We start from the raw sequence: 26,075 nt of genomic DNA, 5'->3' as shown, positions 1-26,075 counted from the left end.
TCTGGCAAAAAAATAGTAAATTTTGATGCAAGCCCTTCTGAAACCAATCGGCAAATTACTCAAAACGCTTAACTCGCCGAGAAAATCACTTTTGTTCCACAATGAATGCCTGGCAAAAAATAGTTAATTTTGAAGCAAGCCGTTCTGAAACCAACCGGCAAATTACTCAAAATGCTTAACTCGCCGGGAAAATCACTTTTTTCCACAATGAATGTCTGGCATAAAATAGTAAATTTTGATGCAAGCCGTTCTGAAACCAATCGGGAAATTACTCAAAACGCTTAACTCGCTGGGAAAAACACTTTTTTCCCAGAATGAATGTCTGGCAAAAAATAGTTAATTTTGATGCAAGCCATTCTGAAACCAATCGGCAAATTACTCAAAACGCTTAACTCGCCGTGAAAATCACTTTTGTTCCACAATGAATGTCTGGCAAAAAATAGTTAATTTTGAAGCAAGCCATTCTGAAACCAATCGGCAAATTACTCAAAATGCTGAACGCGCCGAGAAAATCACTTTTTCTCAAATCTGAATGTCCGACAAAAAATACTTAATTTTGATGCAAGCCGTTCTGAAATCAATCGGCAAATTACTCAAAACGCTTAACTCGCCGAGAAAATCACTTTTTTCCACAATGAATGTCTGGCAAAATATAGTAAATTTCAATGCAAGCCACTCTGAAACCAATCGGCAAATTACTCAAATCGCTTAACTCGCCGAGAAAATCACTTTTGTTCCACAATGAATGTCTGGCAAAAAATACTTAATTTCAATGCAAGCCATTCTGAAACTAATCGGCAAATTACGCAAAACGCTTAACTCGCCGAGAAAATCACTTTAGTTCCACAATGAATGTTGGCAAAAAAATAGTTAATTTTGAAGCAAGCCGTTCTGAAACCAATCGGGAAATTACTCAAAATGCTTAACGCACCGAGAAAATCAATTTTTCCCACAATGAATGTCTGGCAAAAAATAGTTAATTTTGATGCAAGCCATTCTGAAAACAATCGGCAAATTACTCAAAACGCTTAACTCGCCGGGAAAATCACTTTTGTTCCACAATGAATGTCTGGCAAAAAATAGTTAATTTTGAAGCTAGCCATTCTGAAACCAATCGGCAAATTACTCAAAATGCTTAACTCGCAGGGAAAATGACTTTTTTCCACAATGAATGTCTGGCAAAAAATAGTTAATTTTGAAGCAAGCCGTTCTGAAACCAATCGGGAAATTACTCAAAATGCTTAACTCGCTGGGAAAATCACTTTTTTCCCACAATGAATGTCTGGCAAAAAATAGTAAATTTCAATGCAAGCCATTCTGAAACTAATCGGCAAATTACGCAATACGCTTAACTCGCCGAGAAAATCACTTTAGTTCCACAATGAATGTTGGCAAAAAAATAGTTAATTTTGAAGCAAGCCGTTCTGAAACCAATCGGGAAATTACTCAAAATGCTTAACGCACCGAGAAAATCAATTTTTCCCACAATGAATGTCTGGCAAAAAATAGTTAATTTTGATGCAAGCCATTCTGAAAACAATCGGCAAATTACTCAAAACGCTTAACTCGCCGGGAAAATCACTTTTGTTCCACAATGAATGTCTGGCAAAAAATAGTTAATTTTGAAGCTGGCCATTCTGAAACCAATCGGCAAATTACTCAAAATGCTGAACGCGCCGAGAAAATCACTTTTTCTCAAATCTGAATGTCCGACAAAAAATACTTAATTTTGATGCAAGCCGTTCTGAAACCAATCGGCAAATAACTCAAAATGCTTAACTCGCCGGGGAAATCACTTTTTTTCCACAATGAATGTCTGGCAAAATATAGTAAATTTCGATGCAAGCCACTCTGAAACCAATCGGCAAATTACTCAAAACGCTTAACTCGCCGAGAAAATCACTTTTGTTCCACAATGAATGTCTGGCAAAAAAATAGTAAATTTTGATGCAAGCCGTTCTGAAACCAATCGGCAAATTACTCAAAATGCTTAACTCGCCGGGAAAATCACTTTTTTCCCACAATGAATGTCTGGCAAAAAATAGTCAATTTTGATGCAAGCCCTTCTGAAACCAATCGGCAAATTACTCAAAACGCTTAACTCGCCGAGAAAATCACTTTTGTTCCACAATGAATGCCTGGCTAAAAATAGTTAATTTTGAAGCAAGCCGTTCTGAAACCAATCGGCAAATTACTCAAAATGGTTAACTCGCCGGGAAAATCACTTTTTTCCACAATGAATGTCTGGCATAAAATAGTAAATTTTGATGCAAGCCGTTCTGAAACCAATCGGGAAATTACTCAAAATGCTTAACTCGCTGGGAAAAACACTTTTTCCCAGAATGAATGTCTGGCAAAAAATAGTTAATTTTGATGCAAGCCATTCTGAAACCAATCGGCAAATTACTCAAAACGCTTAACTCGCCGTGAAAATCACTTTTGTTCCACAATGAATGTCTGGCAAAAAATAGTTAATTTTGAAGCAAGCCATTCTGAAACCAATCGGCAAATTACTCAAAATGCTGAACGCGCCGAGAAAATCACTTTTTCTCAAATCTGAATGGCCGACAAAAAATACTTAATTTTGATGCAAGCCGTTCTGAAACCAATCGGCAAATAACTCAAAATGCTTAACGCGCCGGGGAAATCACTTTTTTTCCACAATGAATGTCTGGCAAAATATAGTAAATTTCAATGCAAGCCACTCTGAAACCAATTGGCAAATTACTCAAAACGCTTAACTCGCCGAGAAAATCACTTTTGTTCCACAATGAATGTCTGGCAAAAAATACTTAATTTCAATGCAAGCCATTCTGAAACTAATCGGCAAATTACGCAAAACGCTTAACTCGCCGAGAAAATCACTTTAGTTCCACAATGAATGTTGGCAAAAAAATAGTTAATTTTGAAGCAAGCCGTTCTGAAACCAATCGGGAAATTACTCAAAATGCTTAACGCACCGAGAAAATCAATTTTTCCCACAATGAATGTCTGGCAAAAAATAGTTAATTTTGATGCAAGCCATTCTGAAAACAATCGGCAAATTACTCAAACGCTTAACTCGCCGGGAAAATCACTTTTGTTCCACAATGAATGTCTGGCAAAAAATAGTTAATTTTGAAGCTAGCCATTCTGAAACCAATCGGCAAATTACTCAAAATGCTTAACTCGCAGGGAAAATGACTTTTTTCCACAATGAATGTCTGGCAAAAAATAGTTAATTTTGAAGCAAGCCGTTCTGAAACCAATCGGGAAATTACTCAAAATGCTTAACTCGCTGGGAAAATCACTTTTTTCCCACAATGAATGTCTGGCAAAAAATAGTAAATTTCAATGCAAGCCATTCTGAAACTAATCGGCAAATTACGCAATACGCTTAACTCGCCGAGAAAATCACTTTAGTTCCAGAATGAATGTTGGCAAAAAAATAGTTAATTTTGAAGCAAGCCGTTCTGAAACCAATCGGGAAATTACTCAAAATGCTTAACGCACCGAGAAAATCAATTTTTCCCACAATGAATGTCTGGCAAAAAATAGTTAATTTTGATGCAAGCCATTCTGAAAACAATCGGCAAATTACTCAAAATGCTTAACTCGCCGAGAAAATCACTTTTGTTCCACAATGAATGTTGGCAAAAAAATAGTTAATTTTGAAGCAAGCCGTTCTCAAACCAATCGGGAAATTACTCAAAATGCTTAACGCACCGAGAAAATCTATTTTTCCCAGAATGAATGTCTGGCAAAAAATAGTTAATTTTGAAGCAAGCCATTCTGAAACCAATCGGCAAATTACTCAAAATGCTGAACGCGCCGAGAAAATCACTTTTTCTCCAATCTGAATATCCGACAAAAAACAGTTAATTTTGATGTAAGCCGTTCTGAAACCAATCGGCAAATAACTCAAAACGCTTACCTCGCCGAGAAAATCACTTTTGTTCCACAATGAATGTCTGGCAAAAAAAACTTAATTTTGATGCAAGCCGTCTGAAACCAATCGGCAAATTACTCAAAATGCTTAACTCGCCGAGAAAATCACCTTTTTCCCACAATGAATGACTGGCAAAAAATAGTAAATTTCAATGCAAGCCATTCTGAAACCAATCGGCAAATTACTGAAAACGCTTAACTCGCCGAGAAAATCACTTTTGTTCCACAATGACTGTCTGGCAAAAAAGTTAATTTTGAAGCAAGCCGTTCTGAAACCAATCGGCAAATTACTCAAAATGCTTAACTCGCCGGGAAAATGACTTTTTCTCCACAATGAATGTCTGGCAAAAAATAGTTAATTTTGTTGCAAGCCGTTCTGAAATCCATCGGCAAATAACTCAAAATGCTTAACTCGCCGAGAAAATCACTTTTATCACACAATGAATGTCTGGCAGAAAATAGTCAATTTTGATGCAAGCCGTTCTGAAACCAATCGGCAAATTACTCAAAATGCTTAACTCGCCGGGAAAATGACTTTTTTCCACAATGAATGTCTGGCAAAAAATAGTTCATTTTGAAGCAAGCCGTTCTGAAACCAATCGGGAAATTACTCACAATGCTTAACTCGCTGGGAAAATCACTTTTTTCCCACAATGAATGTCTGGCAAAAAATAGTTAATTTTGATGCAAGCCATTCTGAAAACAATCGGCAAATTACTCAAAATGCTTAACTCGCCCTGAAAATCACTTTTGTTCCACAATGAATGTCTGGCAAAAAATAGTTAATTTTGAAGCAAGCCATTCTGAAACCAATCGGCAAATTACTCAAAATGCTGAACGCGCCGAGAAAATCACTTTTTCTCAAATCTGAATGTCCGACAAAAAATACTTAATTTTGATGCAAGCCGTTCTGAAACCAATCGGCAAATAACTCAAAATGCTTAACTCGCCGGGGAAATCACTTTTTTTCCACAATGAATGTCTGGCAAAATATAGTAAATTTCAATGCAAGCCACTCTGAAACCAATCGGCAAATTACTCAAAACGCTTAACTCGCCGAGAAAATCACTTTTGTTCCACAATGAATGTCTGGCAAAAAATACTTAATTTTGATGCAAGCCGTTCTGAAACCAATCGGCAAATTACTCAAAATGCTTAACTCGCAGGGAAAATGACTTTTTTCCACAATGAATGTCTGGCAAAAAATAGTTAATTTTGAAGCAAGCCGTTCTGAAACCAATCGGGAAATTACTCAAAATGCTTAACTCGCTGGGAAAATCACTTTTTTCCCACAATGAATGTCTGGCAAAAAATAGTAAATTTCAATGCAAGCCATTCTGAAACTAATCGGCAAATTACGCAAAACGCTTAACTCGCCGAGAAAATCACTTTAGTTCCAGAATGAATGTTGGCAAAAAAATAGTTAATTTTGAAGCAAGCCGTTCTGAAACCAATCGGGAAATTACTCAAAATGCTTAACGCACCGAGAAAATCAATTTTTCCCACAATGAATGTCTGGCAAAAAATAGTTAATTTTGATGCAAGCCATTCTGAAAACAATCGGCAAATTACTCAAAACCCTTAACTCGCCGTGAAAATCACTTTTGTTCCACAATGAATGTCTGGCAAAAAATAGTTAATTTTGAAGCAAGCCATTCTGAAACCAATCGGCAAATTACTCAAAATGCTGAACGCGCCGAGAAAATCACTTTTTCTCAAATCTGAATGGCCGACAAAAAATACTTAATTTTGATGCAAGCCGTTCTGAAACCAATCGGCAAATAACTCAAAATGCTTAACTCGCCGGGGAAATCACTTTTTTTCCACAATGAATGTCTGGCAAAATATAGTAAATTTCAATGCAAGCCACTCTGAAACCAATCGGCAAATTACTCAAAACGCTTAACTCGCCGAGAAAATCACTTTTGTTCCACAATGATTGTCTGGCAAAATATAGTAAAATTCAATGCAAGCCACTCTGAAACCAATCGGCAAATTACTCAAAACGCTTAACTCGCCGAGAAAATCACTTTTGTTCCACAATGAATGTCTGGCAAAAAATACTTAATTTCAATGCAAGCCATTCTGAAACTAATCGGCAAATTACGCAAAACGCTTAACTCGCCGAGAAAATCACTTTAGTTCCACAATGAATGTTGGCAAAAAAATAGTTAATTTTGAAGCAAGCCGTTCTGAAACCAATCGGGAAATTACTCAAAATGCTTAACGCACCGAGAAAATCAATTTTTCCCACAATGAATGTCTGGCAAAAAATAGTTAATTTTGATGCAAGCCATTCTGAAAACAATCGGCAAATTACTCAAAACGCTTAACTCGCCGGGAAAATCACTTTTGTTCCACAATGAATGTCTGGCAAAAAATAGTTAATATTGAAGCTAGCCATTCTGAAACCAATCGGCAAATTACTCAAAATGCTTAACTCGCAGGGAAAATGACTTTTTTCCACAATGAATGTCTGGCAAAAAATAGTTAATTTTGAAGCAAGCCGTTCTGAAACCAATCGGGAAATTACTCAAAATGCTTAACTCGCTGGGAAAATCACTTTTTTCCCACAATGAATGTCTGGCAAAAAATAGTAAATTTCAATGCAAGCCATTCTGAAACTAATCGGCAAATTACGCAATACGCTTAACTCGCCGAGAAAATCACTTTAGTTCCACAATGAATGTTGGCAAAAAAATAGTTAATTTTGAAGCAAGCCGTTCTGAAACCAATCGGGAAATTACTCAAAATGCTTAACGCACCGAGAAAATCAATTTTTCCCACAATGAATGTCTGGCAAAAAATAGTTAATTTTGATGCAAGCCATTCTGAAAACAATCGGCAAATTACTCAAAACGCTTAACTCGCCGGGAAAATCACTTTTGTTCCACAATGAATGTCTGGCAAAAAATAGTTAATTTTGAAGCTGGCCATTCTGAAACCAATCGGCAAATTACTCAAAATGCTGAACGCGCCGAGAAAATCACTTTTTCTCAAATCTGAATGTCCGACAAAAAATACTTAATTTTGATGCAAGCCGTTCTGAAACCAATCGGCAAATAACTCAAAATGCTTAACTCGCCGGGGAAATCACTTTTTTTCCACAATGAATGTCTGGCAAAATATAGTAAATTTCAATGCAAGCCACTCTGAAACCAATCGGCAAATTACTCAAAACGCTTAACTCGCCGAGAAAATCACTTTTGTTCCACAATGAATGTCTGGCAAAAAAATAGTAAATTTTGATGCAAGCCCTTCTGAAACCAATCGGCAAATTACTCAAAACGCTTAACTCGCCGAGAAAATCACTTTTGTTCCACAATGAATGCCTGGCAAAAAATAGTTAATTTTGAAGCAAGCCGTTCTGAAACCAACCGGCAAATTACTCAAAATGCTTAACTCGCCGGGAAAATCACTTTTTTCCACAATGAATGTCTGGCATAAAATAGTAAATTTTGATGCAAACCGTTCTGAAACCAATCGGGAAATTACTCAAAACGCTTAACTCGCTGGGAAAAACACTTTTTTCCCAGAATGAATGTCTGGCAAAAAATAGTTAATTTTGATGCAAGCCATTCTGAAACCAATCGGCAAATTACTCAAAACGCTTAACTCGCCGTGAAAATCACTTTTGTTCCACAATGAATGTCTGGCAAAAAATAGTTAATTTTGAAGCAAGCCATTCTGAAACCAATCGGCAAATTACTCAAAATGCTGAACGCGCCGAGAAAATCACTTTTTCTCAAATCTGAATGTCCGACAAAAAATACTTAATTTTGATGCAAGCCGTTCTGAAACCAATCGGCAAATTACTCAAAACGCTTAACTCGCCGAGAAAATCACTTTTTTCCACAATGAATGTCTGGCAAAATATAGTAAATTTCAATGCAAGCCACTCTGAAACCAATCGGCAAATTACTCAAATCGCTTAACTCGCCGAGAAAATCACTTTTGTTCCACAATGAATGTCTGGCAAAAAATACTTAATTTCAATGCAAGCCATTCTGAAACTAATCGGCAAATTACGCAAAACGCTTAACTCGCCGAGAAAATCACTTTAGTTCCACAATGAATGTTGGCAAAAAAATAGTTAATTTTGAAGCAAGCCGTTCTGAAACCAATCGGGAAATTACTCAAAATGCTTAACGCACCGAGAAAATCAATTTTTCCCACAATGAATGTCTGGCAAAAAATAGTTAATTTTGATGCAAGCCATTCTGAAAACAATCGGCAAATTACTCAAAACGCTTAACTCGCCGGGAAAATCACTTTTGTTCCACAATGAATGTCTGGCAAAAAATAGTTAATTTTGAAGCAAGCCGTTCTGAAACCAATCGGCAAATTACTCAAAATGCTTAACTCGCCGGGAAAATCACTTTTTTCCACAATGAATGTCTGGCAAAAAAATAGTAAATTTTGATGCAAGCCGCTCTGAAACCAATCGGCAAATTACTCAAAATGCTTAACTCGCCGGGAAAATCACTTTTTTCCCACAATGAATGTCTGGCAAAAAATAGTCAATTTTGATGCAAGCCCTTCTGAAACCAATCGGCAAATTACTCAAAACGCTTAACTCGCCGAGAAAATCACTTTTGTTCCACAATAAATGCCTGGCAAAAAATAGTTAATTTTGAAGCAAGCCGTTCTGAAACCAATCGGCAAATTACTCAAAATGCTTAACTCGCCGGGAAAATCACTTTTTTCCACAATGAATGTCTGGCAAAAAATAGTAAATTTTGATGCAAGCCGTTCTGAAACCAATCGGCAAATTACTCAAAATGCTTAACTCGCCGAGAAAATCACTTTTGTTCCACAATGAGTGTCTGGCAAAAAAGTTAATTTTGAAGCAAGCCGTTCTGAATCCAATCGGCAAATTACTCAAAATGCTTAACTCGCCGGGAAAATGACGTTTTTCCACAATGAATGTCTGGCAAAAAATAGTTAATTTTGTTGCAAGCCGTTCTGAAATCCATCGGCAAATAACTCAAAATGCTTAACTCGCCGAGAAAATCACTTTATTTCCACAATGAATGTCTGGCAGAAAATAGTCAATTTTGATGCAAGCCCTTCTGAAACCAATCGGCAAATTACTCAAAACGCTTAACTCGCCGAGAAAATCACTTTTGTTCCACAATGAATGCCTGGCAAAAAATAGTTAATTTTGAAGCAAGCCGTTCTGAAACCAATCGGCAAATTACTCAAAATGCTTAACTCGCCATGAAAATCACTTTTTTCCAAATGAATGTCTGGCAAAAAATAGTAAATTTTGATGCAAGCCGTTCTGAAACCAATCGGCAAATTACTCAAAATGCTTAACTCGCCGGGAAAATGACTTTTTTCCACAATGAATGTCTGGCAAAAAATAGGTAATTTTGAAGCAAGCCGTTCTGAAACCAATCGGGAAATTACTCAAAATGCTTAACTCGCCGGGAAAATCACTTTTTTCCAAATGAATGTCTGGCAAAAAATAGTTAATTTTGAAGCAAGCCGTTCTGAAACCAATCGGGAAATTACTCAAAATGCTTAACTCGCTGGGAAAATCACTTTTTTCCCACAATGAATGTCTGGCAAAAAATAGTAAATTTCAATGCAAGCCATTCTGAAACTAATCGGCAAATTACGCAAAACGCTTAACTCGCCGAGAAAATCACTTTAGTTCCAGAATGAATGTTGGCAAAAAAATAGTTAATTTTGAAGCAAGCCGTTCTGAAACCAATCGGGAAATTACTCAAAATGCTTAACGCACCGAGAAAATCAATTTTTCCCACAATGAATGTCTGGCAAAAAATAGTTAATTTTGATGCAAGCCATTCTGAAAACAATCGGCAAATTACTCAAAACCCTTAACTCGCCGTGAAAATCACTTTTGTTCCACAATGAATGTCTGGCAAAAAATAGTTAATTTTGAAGCAAGCCATTCTGAAACCAATCGGCAAATTACTCAAAATGCTGAACGCGCCGAGAAAATCACTTTTTCTCAAATCTGAATGGCCGACAAAAAATACTTAATTTTGATGCAAGCCGTTCTGAAACCAATCGGCAAATAACTCAAAATGCTTAACTCGCCGGGGAAATCACTTTTTTTCCACAATGAATGTCTGGCAAAATATAGTAAATTTCAATGCAAGCCACTCTGAAACCAATCGGCAAATTACTCAAAACGCTTAACTCGCCGAGAAAATCACTTTTGTTCCACAATGATTGTCTGGCAAAATATAGTAAATTTCAATGCAAGCCACTCTGAAACCAATCGGCAAATTACTCAAAACGCTTAACTCGCCGAGAAAATCACTTTTGTTCCACAATGAATGTCTGGCAAAAAATACTTAATTTCAATGCAAGCCATTCTGAAACTAATCGGCAAATTACGCAAAACGCTTAACTCGCCGAGAAAATCACTTTAGTTCCACAATGAATGTTGGCAAAAAAATAGTTAATTTTGAAGCAAGCCGTTCTGAAACCAATCGGGAAATTACTCAAAATGCTTAACGCACCGAGAAAATCAATTTTTCCCACAATGAATGTCTGGCAAAAAATAGTTAATTTTGATGCAAGCCATTCTGAAAACAATCGGCAAATTACTCAAAACGCTTAACTCGCCGGGAAAATCACTTTTGTTCCACAATGAATGTCTGGCAAAAAATAGTTAATTTTGAAGCTAGCCATTCTGAAACCAATCGGCAAATTACTCAAAATGCTTAACTCGCAGGGAAAATGACTTTTTTCCACAATGAATGTCTGGCAAAAAATAGTTAATTTTGAAGCAAGCCGTTCTGAAACCAATCGGGAAATTACTCAAAATGCTTAACTCGCTGGGAAAATCACTTTTTTCCCACAATGAATGTCTGGCAAAAAATAGTAAATTTCAATGCAAGCCATTCTGAAACTAATCGGCAAATTACGCAATACGCTTAACTCGCCGAGAAAATCACTTTAGTTCCACAATGAATGTTGGCAAAAAAAAAGTTAATTTTGAAGCAAGCCGTTCTGAAACCAATCGGGAAATTACTCAAAATGCTTAACGCACCGAGAAAATCAATTTTTCCCACAATGAATGTCTGGCAAAAAATAGTTAATTTTGATGCAAGCCATTCTGAAAACAATCGGCAAATTACTCAAAACGCTTAACTCGCCGGGAAAATCACTTTTGTTCCACAATGAATGTCTGGCAAAAAATAGTTAATTTTGAAGCTGGCCATTCTGAAACCAATCGGCAAATTACTCAAAATGCTGAACGCGCCGAGAAAATCACTTTTTCTCAAATCTGAATGTCCGACAAAAAATACTTAATTTTGATGCAAGCCGTTCTGAAACCAATCGGCAAATAACTCAAAATGCTTAACTCGCCGGGGAAATCACTTTTTTTCCACAATGAATGTCTGGCAAAATATAGTAAATTTCAATGCAAGCCACTCTGAAACCAATCGGCAAATTACTCAAAACGCTTAACTCGCCGAGAAAATCACTTTTGTTCCACAATGAATGTCTGGCAAAAAAATAGTAAATTTTGATGCAAGCCCTTCTGAAACCAATCGGCAAATTACTCAAAACGCTTAACTCGCCGAGAAAATCACTTTTGTTCCACAATGAATGCCTGGCAAAAAATAGTTAATTTTGAAGCAAGCCGTTCTGAAACCAACCGGCAAATTACTCAAAATGCTTAACTCGCCGGGAAAATCACTTTTTTCCACAATGAATGTCTGGCATAAAATAGTAAATTTTGATGCAAGCCGTTCTGAAACCAATCGGGAAATTACTCAAAATGCTTAACTCGCTGGGAAAAACACTTTTTCCCAGAATGAATGTCTGGCAAAAAATAGTTAATTTTGATGCAAGCCATTCTGAAACCAATCGGCAAATTACTCAAAACGCTTAACTCGCCGTGAAAATCACTTTTGTTCCACAATGAATGTCTGGCAAAAAATAGTTAATTTTGAAGCAAGCCATTCTGAAACCAATCGGCAAATTACTCAAAATGCTGAACGCGCCGAGAAAATCACTTTTTCTCAAATCTGAATGGCCGACAAAAAATACTTAATTTTGATGCAAGCCGTTCTGAAACCAATCGGCAAATAGTAAATTTCAATGCAAGCCACTCTGAAACCAATTGGCAAATTACTCAAAACGCTTAACTCGCCGAGAAAATCACTTTTGTTCCACAATGAATGTCTGGCAAAAAATACTTAATTTCAATGCAAGCCATTCTGAAACTAATCGGCAAATTACGCAAAACGCTTAACTCGCCGAGAAAATCACTTTAGTTCCACAATGAATGTTGGCAAAAAAATAGTTAATTTTGAAGCAAGCCGTTCTGAAACCAATCGGGAAATTACTCAAAATGCTTAACGCACCGAGAAAATCAATTTTTCCCACAATGAATGTCTGGCAAAAAATAGTTAATTTTGATGCAAGCCATTCTGAAAACAATCGGCAAATTACTCAAACGCTTAACTCGCCGGGAAAATCACTTTTGTTCCACAATGAATGTCTGGCAAAAAATAGTTAATTTTGAAGCTAGCCATTCTGAAACCAATCGGCAAATTACTCAAAGTGCTTAACTCGCAGGGAAAATGACTTTTTTCCACAATGAATGTCTGGCAAAAAATAGTTAATTTTGAAGCAAGCCGTTCTGAAACCAATCGGGAAATTACTCAAAATGCTTAACTCGCTGGGAAAATCACTTTTTTCCCACAATGAATGTCTGGCAAAAAATAGTAAATTTCAATGCAAGCCATTCTGAAACTAATCGGCAAATTACGCAATACGCTTAACTCGCCGAGAAAATCACTTTAGTTCCACAATGAATGTTGGCAAAAAAATAGTTAATTTTGAAGCAAGCCGTTCTGAAACCAATCGGGAAATTACTCAAAATGCTTAACGCACCGAGAAAATCAATTTTTCCCACAATGAATGTCTGGCAAAAAATAGTTAATTTTGATGCAAGCCATTCTGAAAACAATCGGCAAATTACTCAAAACGCTTAACTCGCCGGGAAAATCACTTTTGTTCCACAATGAATGTCTGGCAAAAAATAGTTAATTTTGAAGCTGGCCATTCTGAAACCAATCGGCAAATTACTCAAAATGCTGAACGCGCCGAGAAAATCACTTTTTCTCAAATCTGAATGTCCGACAAAAAATACTTAATTTTGATGCAAGCCGTTCTGAAACCAATCGGCAAATAACTCAAAATGCTTAACTCGCCGGGGAAATCACTTTTTTTCCACAATGAATGTCTGGCAAAATATAGTAAATTTCAATGCAAGCCACTCTGAAACCAATCGGCAAATTACTCAAAACGCTTAACTCGCCGAGAAAATCACTTTTGTTCCACAATGAATGTCTGGCAAAAAAATAGTAAATTTTGATGCAAGCCGTTCTGAAACCAATCGGCAAATTACTCAAAATGCTTAACTCGCCGGGAAAATCACTTTTTTCCCACAATGAATGTCTGGCAAAAAATAGTCAATTTTGATGCAAGCCCTTCTGAAACCAATCGGCAAATTACTCAAAACGCTTAACTCGCCGAGAAAATCACTTTTGTTCCACAATGAATGCCTGGCAAAAAATAGTTAATTTTGAAGCAAGCCGTTCTGAAACCAATCGGCAAATACTCAAAATGCTTAACTCGCCGGGAAAATCACTTTTTTCCACAATGAATGTCTGGCATAAAATAGTAAATTTTGATGCAAGCCGTTCTGAAACCAATCAGGAAATTACTCAAAATGCTTAACTCGCTGGGAAAAACACTTTTTTCCCAGAATGAATGTCTGGCAAAAAATAGTTAATTTTGATGCAAGCCATTCTGAAACCAATCGGCAAATTACTCAAAACGCTTAACTCGCCGTGAAAATCACTTTTGTTCCACAATGAATGTCTGGCAAAAAATAGTTAATTTTGAAGCAAGCCATTCTGAAACCAATCGGCAAATTACTCAAAATGCTGAACGCGCCGAGAAAATCACTTTTTCTCCAATCTGAATGTCCGACAAAAAATAGTTAATTTTGATGCAAGCCGTTCTGAAACCAATCGGCAAATAACTCAAAATGCTTAACTCGCCGGGAAAATCACTTTTTTTCCACAATGAATGTCTGGCAAAATGCTTAACTCGCTGGGAAAATCACTTTTTTCCCACAATGAATGTCTGGCAAAAAATAGTAAATTTCAATGCAAGCCATTCTGAAACTAATCGGCAAATTACGCAAAACGCTTAACTCGCCGAGAAAATCACTTTAGTTCCAGAATGAATGTTGGCAAAAAAATAGTTAATTTTGAAGCAAGCCGTTCTGAAACCAATCGGGAAATTACTCAAAATGCTTAACGCACCGAGAAAATCAATTTTTCCCACAATGAATGTCTGGCAAAAAATAGTTAATTTTGATGCAAGCCATTCTGAAAACAATCGGCAAATTACTCAAAACCCTTAACTCGCCGTGAAAATCACTTTTGTTCCACAATGAATGTCTGGCAAAAAATAGTTAATTTTGAAGCAAGCCATTCTGAAACCAATCGGCAAATTACTCAAAATGCTGAACGCGCCGAGAAAATCACTTTTTCTCAAATCTGAATGGCCGACAAAAAATACTTAATTTTGATGCAAGCCGTTCTGAAACCAATCGGCAAATAACTCAAAATGCTTAACTCGCCGGGGAAATCACTTTTTTTCCACAATGAATGTCTGGCAAAATATAGTAAATTTCAATGCAAGCCACTCTGAAACCAATCGGCAAATTACTCAAAACGCTTAACTCGCCGAGAAAATCACTTTTGTTCCACAATGATTGTCTGGCAAAATATAGTAAAATTCAATGCAAGCCACTCTGAAACCAATCGGCAAATTACTCAAAACGCTTAACTCGCCGAGAAAATCACTTTTGTTCCACAATGAATGTCTGGCAAAAAATACTTAATTTCAATGCAAGCCATTCTGAAACTAATCGGCAAATTACGCAAAACGCTTAACTCGCCGAGAAAATCACTTTAGTTCCACAATGAATGTTGGCAAAAAAATAGTTAATTTTGAAGCAAGCCGTTCTGAAACCAATCGGGAAATTACTCAAAATGCTTAACGCACCGAGAAAATCAATTTTTCCCACAATGAATGTCTGGCAAAAAATAGTTAATTTTGATGCAAGCCATTCTGAAAACAATCGGCAAATTACTCAAAACGCTTAACTCGCCGGGAAAATCACTTTTGTTCCACAATGAATGTCTGGCAAAAAATAGTTAATATTGAAGCTAGCCATTCTGAAACCAATCGGCAAATTACTCAAAATGCTTAACTCGCAGGGAAAATGACTTTTTTCCACAATGAATGTCTGGCAAAAAATAGTTAATTTTGAAGCAAGCCGTTCTGAAACCAATCGGGAAATTACTCAAAATGCTTAACTCGCTGGGAAAATCACTTTTTTCCCACAATGAATGTCTGGCAAAAAATAGTAAATTTCAATGCAAGCCATTCTGAAACTAATCGGCAAATTACGCAATACGCTTAACTCGCCGAGAAAATCACTTTAGTTCCACAATGAATGTTGGCAAAAAAATAGTTAATTTTGAAGCAAGCCGTTCTGAAACCAATCGGGAAATTACTCAAAATGCTTAACGCACCGAGAAAATCAATTTTTCCCACAATGAATGTCTGGCAAAAAATAGTTAATTTTGATGCAAGCCATTCTGAAAACAATCGGCAAATTACTCAAAACGCTTAACTCGCCGGGAAAATCACTTTTGTTCCACAATGAATGTCTGGCAAAAAATAGTTAATTTTGAAGCTGGCCATTCTGAAACCAATCGGCAAATTACTCAAAATGCTGAACGCGCCGAGAAAATCACTTTTTCTCAAATCTGAATGTCCGACAAAAAATACTTAATTTTGATGCAAGCCGTTCTGAAACCAATCGGCAAATAACTCAAAATGCTTAATTCGCCGGGGAAATCACTTTTTTTCCACAATGAATGTCTGGCAAAATATAGTAAATTTCAATGCAAGCCACTCTGAAACCAATCGGCAAATTACTCAAAACGCTTAACTCGCCGAGAAAATCACTTTTGTTCCACAATGAATGTCTGGCAAAAAAATAGTAAATTTTGATGCAAGCCCTTCTGAAACCAATCGGCAAATTACTCAAAACGCTTAACTCGCCGAGAAAATCACTTTTGTTCCACAATGAATGCCTGGCAAAAAATAGTTAATTTTGAAGCAAGCCGTTCTGAAACCAACCGGCAAATTACTCAAAATGCTTAACTCGCCGGGAAAATCACTTTTTTCCACAATGAATGTCTGGCATAAAATAGTAAATTTTGATGCAAACCGTTCTGAAACCAATCGGGAAATTACTCAAAACGCTTAACTCGCTGGGAAAAACACTTTTTTCCCAGAATGAATGTCTGGCAAAAAATAGTTAATTTTGATGCAAGCCATTCTGAAACCAATCGGCAAATTACTCAAAACGCTTAACTCGCCGTGAAAATCACTTTTGTTCCACAATGAATGTCTGGCAAAAAATAGTTAATTTTGAAGCAAGCCATTCTGAAACCAATCGGCAAATTACTCAAAATGCTGAACGCGCCGAGAAAATCACTTTTTCTCAAATCTGAATGTCCGACAAAAAATACTTAATTTTGATGCAAGCCGTTCTGAAACCAATCGGCAAATTACTCAAAACGCTTAACTCGCCGAGAAAATCACTTTTTTCCACAATGAATGTCTGGCAAAATATAGTAAATTTCAATGCAAGCCACTCTGAAACCAATCGGCAAATTACTCAAATCGCTTAACTCGCCGAGAAAATCACTTTTGTTCCACAATGAATGTCTGGCAAAAAATACTTAATTTCAATGCAAGCCATTCTGAAACTAATCGGCAAATTACGCAAAACGCTTAACTCGCCGAGAAAATCACTTTAGTTCCACAATGAATGTTGGCAAAAAAATAGTTAATTTTGAAGCAAGCCGTTCTGAAACCAATCGGGAAATTACTCAAAATGCTTAACGCACCGAGAAAATCAATTTTTCCCACAATGAATGTCTGGCAAAAAATAGTTAATTTTGATGCAAGCCATTCTGAAAACAATCGGCAAATTACTCAAAACGCTTAACTCGCCGGGAAAATCACTTTTGTTCCACAATGAATGTCTGGCAAAAAATAGTTAATTTTGAAGCAAGCCGTTCTGAAACCAATCGGCAAATTACTCAAAATGCTTAACTCGCCGGGAAAATCACTTTTTTCCACAATGAATGTCTGGCAAAAAAATAGTAAATTTTGATGCAAGCCGCTCTGAAACCAATCGGCAAATTACTCAAAATGCTTAACTCGCCGGGAAAATCACTTTTTTCCCACAATGAATGTCTGGCAAAAAATAGTCAATTTTGATGCAAGCCCTTCTGAAACCAATCGGCAAATTACTCAAAACGCTTAACTCGCCGAGAAAATCACTTTTGTTCCACAATAAATGCCTGGCAAAAAATAGTTAATTTTGAAGCAAGCCGTTCTGAAACCAATCGGCAAATTACTCAAAATGCTTAACTCGCCGGGAAAATCACTTTTTTCCACAATGAATGTCTGGCAAAAAATAGTAAATTTTGATGCAAGCCGTTCTGAAACCAATCGGCAAATTACTCAAAATGCTTAACTCGCCGAGAAAATCACTTTTGTTCCACAATGAGTGTCTGGCAAAAAAGTTAATTTTGAAGCAAGCCGTTCTGAATCCAATCGGCAAATTACTCAAAATGCTTAACTCGCCGGGAAAATGACGTTTTTCCACAATGAATGTCTGGCAAAAAATAGTTAATTTTGTTGCAAGCCGTTCTGAAATCCATCGGCAAATAACTCAAAATGCTTAACTCGCCGAGAAAATCACTTTATTTCCACAATGAATGTCTGGCAGAAAATAGTCAATTTTGATGCAAGCCCTTCTGAAACCAATCGGCAAATTACTCAAAACGCTTAACTCGCCGAGAAAATCACTTTTGTTCCACAATGAATGCCTGGCAAAAAATAGTTAATTTTGAAGCAAGCCGTTCTGAAACCAATCGGCAAATTACTCAAAATGCTTAACTCGCCATGAAAATCACTTTTTTCCAAATGAATGTCTGGCAAAAAATAGTAAATTTTGATGCAAGCCGTTCTGAAACCAATCGGCAAATTACTCAAAATGCTTAACTCGCCGGGAAAATGACTTTTTTCCACAATGAATGTCTGGCAAAAAATAGGTAATTTTGAAGCAAGCCGTTCTGAAACCAATCGGGAAATTACTCAAAATGCTTAACTCGCCGGGAAAATCACTTTTTTCCAAATGAATGTCTGGCAAAAAATAGTTAATTTTGAAGCAAGCCGTTCTGAAACCAATCGGGAAATTACTCAAAATGCTTAACTCGCTGGGAAAATCACTTTTTTCCCACAATGAATGTCTGGCAAAAAATAGTAAATTTCAATGCAAGCCATTCTGAAACTAATCGGCAAATTACGCAAAACGCTTAACTCGCCGAGAAAATCACTTTAGTTCCAGAATGAATGTTGGCAAAAAAATAGTTAATTTTGAAGCAAGCCGTTCTGAAACCAATCGGGAAATTACTCAAAATGCTTAACGCACCGAGAAAATCAATTTTTCCCACAATGAATGTCTGGCAAAAAATAGTTAATTTTGATGCAAGCCATTCTGAAAACAATCGGCAAATTACTCAAAACCCTTAACTCGCCGTGAAAATCACTTTTGTTCCACAATGAATGTCTGGCAAAAAATAGTTAATTTTGAAGCAAGCCATTCTGAAACCAATCGGCAAATTACTCAAAATGCTGAACGCGCCGAGAAAATCACTTTTTCTCAAATCTGAATGGCCGACAAAAAATACTTAATTTTGATGCAAGCCGTTCTGAAACCAATCGGCAAATAACTCAAAATGCTTAACTCGCCGGGGAAATCACTTTTTTTCCACAATGAATGTCTGGCAAAATATAGTAAATTTCAATGCAAGCCACTCTGAAACCAATCGGCAAATTACTCAAAACGCTTAACTCGCCGAGAAAATCACTTTTGTTCCACAATGATTGTCTGGCAAAATATAGTAAATTTCAATGCAAGCCACTCTGAAACCAATCGGCAAATTACTCAAAACGCTTAACTCGCCGAGAAAATCACTTTTGTTCCACAATGAATGTCTGGCAAAAAATACTTAATTTCAATGCAAGCCATTCTGAAACTAATCGGCAAATTACGCAAAACGCTTAACTCGCCGAGAAAATCACTTTAGTTCCACAATGAATGTTGGCAAAAAAATAGTTAATTTTGAAGCAAGCCGTTCTGAAACCAATCGGGAAATTACTCAAAATGCTTAACGCACCGAGAAAATCAATTTTTCCCACAATGAATGTCTGGCAAAAAATAGTTAATTTTGATGCAAGCCATTCTGAAAACAATCGGCAAATTACTCAAAACGCTTAACTCGCCGGGAAAATCACTTTTGTTCCACAATGAATGTCTGGCAAAAAATAGTTAATTTTGAAGCTAGCCATTCTGAAACCAATCGGCAAATTACTCAAAATGCTTAACTCGCAGGGAAAATGACTTTTTTCCACAATGAATGTCTGGCAAAAAATAGTTAATTTTGAAGCAAGCCGTTCTGAAACCAATCGGGAAATTACTCAAAATGCTTAACTCGCTGGGAAAATCACTTTTTTCCCACAATGAATGTCTGGCAAAAAATAGTAAATTTCAATGCAAGCCATTCTGAAACTAATCGGCAAATTACGCAATACGCTTAACTCGCCGAGAAAATCACTTTAGTTCCACAATGAATGTTGGCAAAAAAAAAGTTAATTTTGAAGCAAGCCGTTCTGAAACCAATCGGGAAATTACTCAAAATGCTTAACGCACCGAGAAAATCAATTTTTCCCACAATGAATGTCTGGCAAAAAATAGTTAATTTTGATGCAAGCCATTCTGAAAACAATCGGCAAATTACTCAAAACGCTTAACTCGCCGGGAAAATCACTTTTGTTCCACAATGAATGTCTGGCAAAAAATAGTTAATTTTGAAGCTGGCCATTCTGAAACCAATCGGCAAATTACTCAAAATGCTGAACGCGCCGAGAAAATCACTTTTTCTCAAATCTGAATGTCCGACAAAAAATACTTAATTTTGATGCAAGCCGTTCTGAAACCAATCGGCAAATAACTCAAAATGCTTAACTCGCCGGGGAAATCACTTTTTTTCCACAATGAATGTCTGGCAAAATATAGTAAATTTCAATGCAAGCCACTCTGAAACCAATCGGCAAATTACTCAAAACGCTTAACTCGCCGAGAAAATCACTTTTGTTCCACAATGAATGTCTGGCAAAAAAATAGTAAATTTTGATGCAAGCCCTTCTGAAACCAATCGGCAAATTACTCAAAACGCTTAACTCGCCGAGAAAATCACTTTTGTTCCACAATGAATGCCTGGCAAAAAATAGTTAATTTTGAAGCAAGCCGTTCTGAAACCAACCGGCAAATTACTCAAAATGCTTAACTCGCCGGGAAAATCACTTTTTTCCACAATGAATGTCTGGCATAAAATAGTAAATTTTGATGCAAGCCGTTCTGAAACCAATCGGGAAATTACTCAAAATGCTTAACTCGCTGGGAAAAACACTTTTTCCCAGAATGAATGTCTGGCAAAAAATAGTTAATTTTGATGCAAGCCATTCTGAAACCAATCGGCAAATTACTCAAAACGCTTAACTCGCCGTGAAAATCACTTTTGTTCCACAATGAATGTCTGGCAAAAAATAGTTAATTTTGAAGCAAGCCATTCTGAAACCAATCGGCAAATTACTCAAAATGCTGAACGCGCCGAGAAAATCACTTTTTCTCAAATCTGAATGGCCGACAAAAAATACTTAATTTTGATGCAAGCCGTTCTGAAACCAATCGGCAAATAACTCAAAATGCTTAACGCGCCGGGGAAATCACTTTTTTTCCACAATGAATGTCTGGCAAAATATAGTAAATTTCAATGCAAGCCACTCTGAAACCAATTGGCAAATTACTCAAAACGCTTAACTCGCCGAGAAAATCACTTTTGTTCCACAATGAATGTCTGGCAAAAAATACTTAATTTCAATGCAAGCCATTCTGAAACTAATCGGCAAATTACGCAAAACGCTTAACTCGCCGAGAAAATCACTTTAGTTCCACAATGAATGTTGGCAAAAAAATAGTTAATTTTGAAGCAAGCCGTTCTGAAACCAATCGGGAAATTACTCAAAATGCTTAACGCACCGAGAAAATCAATTTTTCCCACAATGAATGTCTGGCAAAAAATAGTTAATTTTGATGCAAGCCATTCTGAAAACAATCGGCAAATTACTCAAACGCTTAACTCGCCGGGAAAATCACTTTTGTTCCACAATGAATGTCTGGCAAAAAATAGTTAATTTTGAAGCTAGCCATTCTGAAACCAATCGGCAAATTACTCAAAGTGCTTAACTCGCAGGGAAAATGACTTTTTTCCACAATGAATGTCTGGCAAAAAATAGTTAATTTTGAAGCAAGCCGTTCTGAAACCAATCGGGAAATTACTCAAAATGCTTAACTCGCTGGGAAAATCACTTTTTTCCCACAATGAATGTCTGGCAAAAAATAGTAAATTTCAATGCAAGCCATTCTGAAACTAATCGGCAAATTACGCAATACGCTTAACTCGCCGAGAAAATCACTTTAGTTCCACAATGAATGTTGGCAAAAAAATAGTTAATTTTGAAGCAAGCCGTTCTGAAACCAATCGGGAAATTACTCAAAATGCTTAACGCACCGAGAAAATCAATTTTTCCCACAATGAATGTCTGGCAAAAAATAGTTAATTTTGATGCAAGCCATTCTGAAAACAATCGGCAAATTACTCAAAACGCTTAACTCGCCGGGAAAATCACTTTTGTTCCACAATGAATGTCTGGCAAAAAATAGTTAATTTTGAAGCTGGCCATTCTGAAACCAATCGGCAAATTACTCAAAATGCTGAACGCGCCGAGAAAATCACTTTTTCTCAAATCTGAATGTCCGACAAAAAATACTTAATTTTGATGCAAGCCGTTCTGAAACCAATCGGCAAATAACTCAAAATGCTTAACTCGCCGGGGAAATCACTTTTTTTCCACAATGAATGTCTGGCAAAATATAGTAAATTTCAATGCAAGCCACTCTGAAACCAATCGGCAAATTACTCAAAACGCTTAACTCGCCGAGAAAATCACTTTTGTTCCACAATGAATGTCTGGCAAAAAAATAGTAAATTTTGATGCAAGCCGTTCTGAAACCAATCGGCAAATTACTCAAAATGCTTAACTCGCCGGGAAAATCACTTTTTTCCCACAATGAATGTCTGGCAAAAAATAGTCAATTTTGATGCAAGCCCTTCTGAAACCAATCGGCAAATTACTCAAAACGCTTAACTCGCCGAGAAAATCACTTTTGTTCCACAATGAATGCCTGGCAAAAAATAGTTAATTTTGAAGCAAGCCGTTCTGAAACCAATCGGCAAATACTCAAAATGCTTAACTCGCCGGGAAAATCACTTTTTTCCACAATGAATGTCTGGCATAAAATAGTAAATTTTGATGCAAGCCGTTCTGAAACCAATCAGGAAATTACTCAAAATGCTTAACTCGCTGGGAAAAACACTTTTTTCCCAGAATGAATGTCTGGCAAAAAATAGTTAATTTTGATGCAAGCCATTCTGAAACCAATCGGCAAATTACTCAAAACGCTTAACTCGCCGTGAAAATCACTTTTGTTCCACAATGAATGTCTGGCAAAAAATAGTTAATTTTGAAGCAAGCCATTCTGAAACCAATCGGCAAATTACTCAAAATGCTGAACGCGCCGAGAAAATCACTTTTTCTCCAATCTGAATGTCCGACAAAAAATAGTTAATTTTGATGCAAGCCGTTCTGAAACCAATCGGCAAATAACTCAAAATGCTTAACTCGCCGGGAAAATCACTTTTTTTCCACAATGAATGTCTGGCAAAATATAGTAAATTTTGATGCAAGCCGTCTGAAACCAATCGACAAATTACTCAAAATGCTTAACTCGCCGAGAAAATCACCTTTTTCCCACAATGAATGACTGGCAAAAAATAGTAAATTTCAATGCAAGCCATTCTGAAACCAATCGGCAAATTACTCAAAACGCTTAACTCGCCGAGAAAATCACTTTTGTTCCACAATGAGTGTCTGGCAAAAAAGTTAATTTTGAAGCAAGCCGTTCTGAAACCAATCGGCAAATTACTCAAAATGCTTAACTCGCCGGGAAAATGACTTTTTTCCACAATGAATGTCTGGCAGAAAATAGTTAATTTTGTTGCAAGCCTTTCTGAAATCCATCGGCAAATAACTCAAAATGCTTAACTCGCCGAGAAAATCACTTTATTTCCACAATGAATGTCTGGCAAAAAATAGTTAATTGTGATGCAAGCCATTCTGAAACCAATCGGCAAATTACTCAAAATGCTTAACTCGCCGAGAAAATCACTTTTATCACACAATGAATGTCTGGCAGAAAATAGTCAATTTTGATGCAAGCCCTTCTGAAACCAATCGGCAAATTACTCAAAACGCTTAACTCGCCGAGAAAATCACTTTTGTTCCACAATGAATGCCTGGCAAAAAATAGTTAATTTTGAAGCAAGCCGTTCTGAAACCAATCGGCAAATTACTCAAAATGCTTAACTCGCCATGAAAATCACTTTTGTTCCACAATGAATGTCTGGCAAAAAATAGTTAATTTTGAAGCAAGCCATTCTGAAACCAATCGGCAAATTACTCAAAATGCTGAACGCGCCGAGAAAATCACTTTTTCTCAAATCTGAATGTCCGACAAAAAATACTTAATTTTGATGCAAGCCGTTCTGAAACCAATCGGCAAATAACTCAAAATGCTTAACTCGCCGAGAAAATCACTTTTTTCCACAATGAATGTCTGGCAAAATATAGTAAATTTCAATGCAAGCCACTCTGAAACCAATCGGCAAATTACTCAAAACGCTTAACTCGCCGAGAAAATCACTTTTGTTCCACAATGAATGTCTGGCAAAAAATACTTAATTTTGATGCAAGCCGTTCTGAAACCAATCGGCAAATTACTCAAAATGCTTAACTCGCAGGGAAAATGACTTTTTTCCACAATGAATGTCTGGCAAAAAATAGTTAATTTTGAAGCAAGCCGTTCTGAAACCAAACGGGAAATTACTCAAAATGCTTAAGTCGCTGGGAAAATCACTTTTTTCCCCACAATGAATGTCTGGCAAAAAATAGTAAATTTCAATGCAAGCCATTCTGAAACTAATCCGCAAATTACGCAAAACGCTTAATTCGCCGAGAAAATCACTTTAGTTCCGCAATGAATGTTGGCAAAAAAATAGTTAATTTTGAAGCAAGCCTTTCTGAAACCAATCGGGAAATTACTCAAAATGCTTAACGCACCGAGAAAATCAATTTTTCCCACAATGAATGTCTGGCAAAAAATAGTTAATTTTGATGCAAGCCATTCTGAAAACAATCGGCAAATTACTCAAAACGCTTAACTCGCCGTGAAAATCACTTTTGTTCCACAATGAATGTCTGGCAAAAAATAGTTAATTTTGAAGCTAGCCATTCTGAAACCAATCGGCAAATTACTCAAAATGCTGAACGCGCCGAGAAAATCACTTTTTCTCAAATCTGAATGTCCGACAAAAAATACTTAATTTTGATGCAAGCCGTTCTGAAACCAATCGGCAAATAACTCAAAATGCTGAACTCGCCGAGAAAATCACCTTTTTCCCACAATGAATGACTGGCAAAAAATAGTAAATTTCAATGCAAGCCATTCTGAAACCAATCGGCAAATTACTCAAAACGCTTAACTCGCCGAGAAAATCACTTTTGTTCCACAATGAGTGTCTGGCAAAAAAGTTAATTTTGAAGCAAGCCGTTCTGAAACCAATCGGCAAATTACTCAAAATGCTTAACTCGCCGGGAAAATTACTTTTTTCCACAATGAATGTCTGGCAAAAAATAGTTAATTTTGTTGCAAGCCTTTCTGAAATCCATCGGCAAATAACCCAAAATGCTTAACTCGCCGAGAAAATCACTTTATTTCCACAATAAATGTCTGGCAAAAAATAGTTAATTGTGATGCAAGCCATTCTGAAACCAATCGGCAAATTACTCAAAATGCTTAACTCGCCGAGAAAATCACTTTTATCACACAATGAATGTCTGGCAGAAAATAGTCAATTTTGATGCAAGCCCTTCTGAAACCAATCGGCAAATTACTCAAAACGCTTAACTCGCCGAGAAAATCACTTTTGTTCCACAATGAATGCCTGGCAAAAAATAGTTAATTTTGAAGCAAGCCGTTCTGAAACCAATCGGCAAATTACTCAAAATGCTGAACGCGCCGAGAAAATCACTTTTTCTCAAATCTGAATGTCCGACAAAAAATACTTAATTTTGATGCAAGCCGTTCTGAAACCAATCGGCAAATAACTCAAAATGCTTAACTCGCCGGGGAAATCACTTTTTTTCCACAATGAATGTCTGGCAAAAAATAGTTAATTTTGAAGCAAGCCGTTCTGAAACCAATCGGGAAATTACTCAAAATGCTTAACTCGCTGGGAAAATCACTTTTTTCCCACAATGAATGTCTGGCAAAAAATAGTAAATTTCAATGCAAGCCATTCTGAAACTAATCGGCAAATTACGCAAAACGCTTAACTCGCCGAGAAAATCACTTTAGTTCCACAATGAATGTTGGCAAAAAACTAGTTAATTTTGAAGCAAGCCTTTCTGAAACCAATCAGGAAATTACTCAAAATGCTTAACTCGCTGGGAAAAACACTTTTTTCCCAGAATGAATGTCTGGCAAAAAATAGTTAATTTTGATGCAAGCCATTCTGAAACCAATCGGCAAATTAGTCAAAACGCTTAACTCGCCGTGAAAATCACTTTTGTTCGACAATGAATGTCTGGCAAAAAATAGTTAATTTTGAAGCAAGCCATTCTGAAACCAATCGGCAAATTACTCAAAATGCTTAACTCGCCGGGAAAATGACTTTTTTCCACAATGAATGTCTGGCAGAAAATAGTTAATTTTGTTGCAAGCCTTTCTGAAATCCATCGGCAAA

Source organism: Scyliorhinus torazame, unplaced genomic scaffold (genome assembly GCF_047496885.1).
Source record: "Scyliorhinus torazame isolate Kashiwa2021f unplaced genomic scaffold, sScyTor2.1 scaffold_51, whole genome shotgun sequence".
Taxonomy (NCBI): domain Eukaryota; kingdom Metazoa; phylum Chordata; class Chondrichthyes; order Carcharhiniformes; family Scyliorhinidae; genus Scyliorhinus; species Scyliorhinus torazame.
This window is presented reverse-complemented; position numbering follows the sequence as displayed.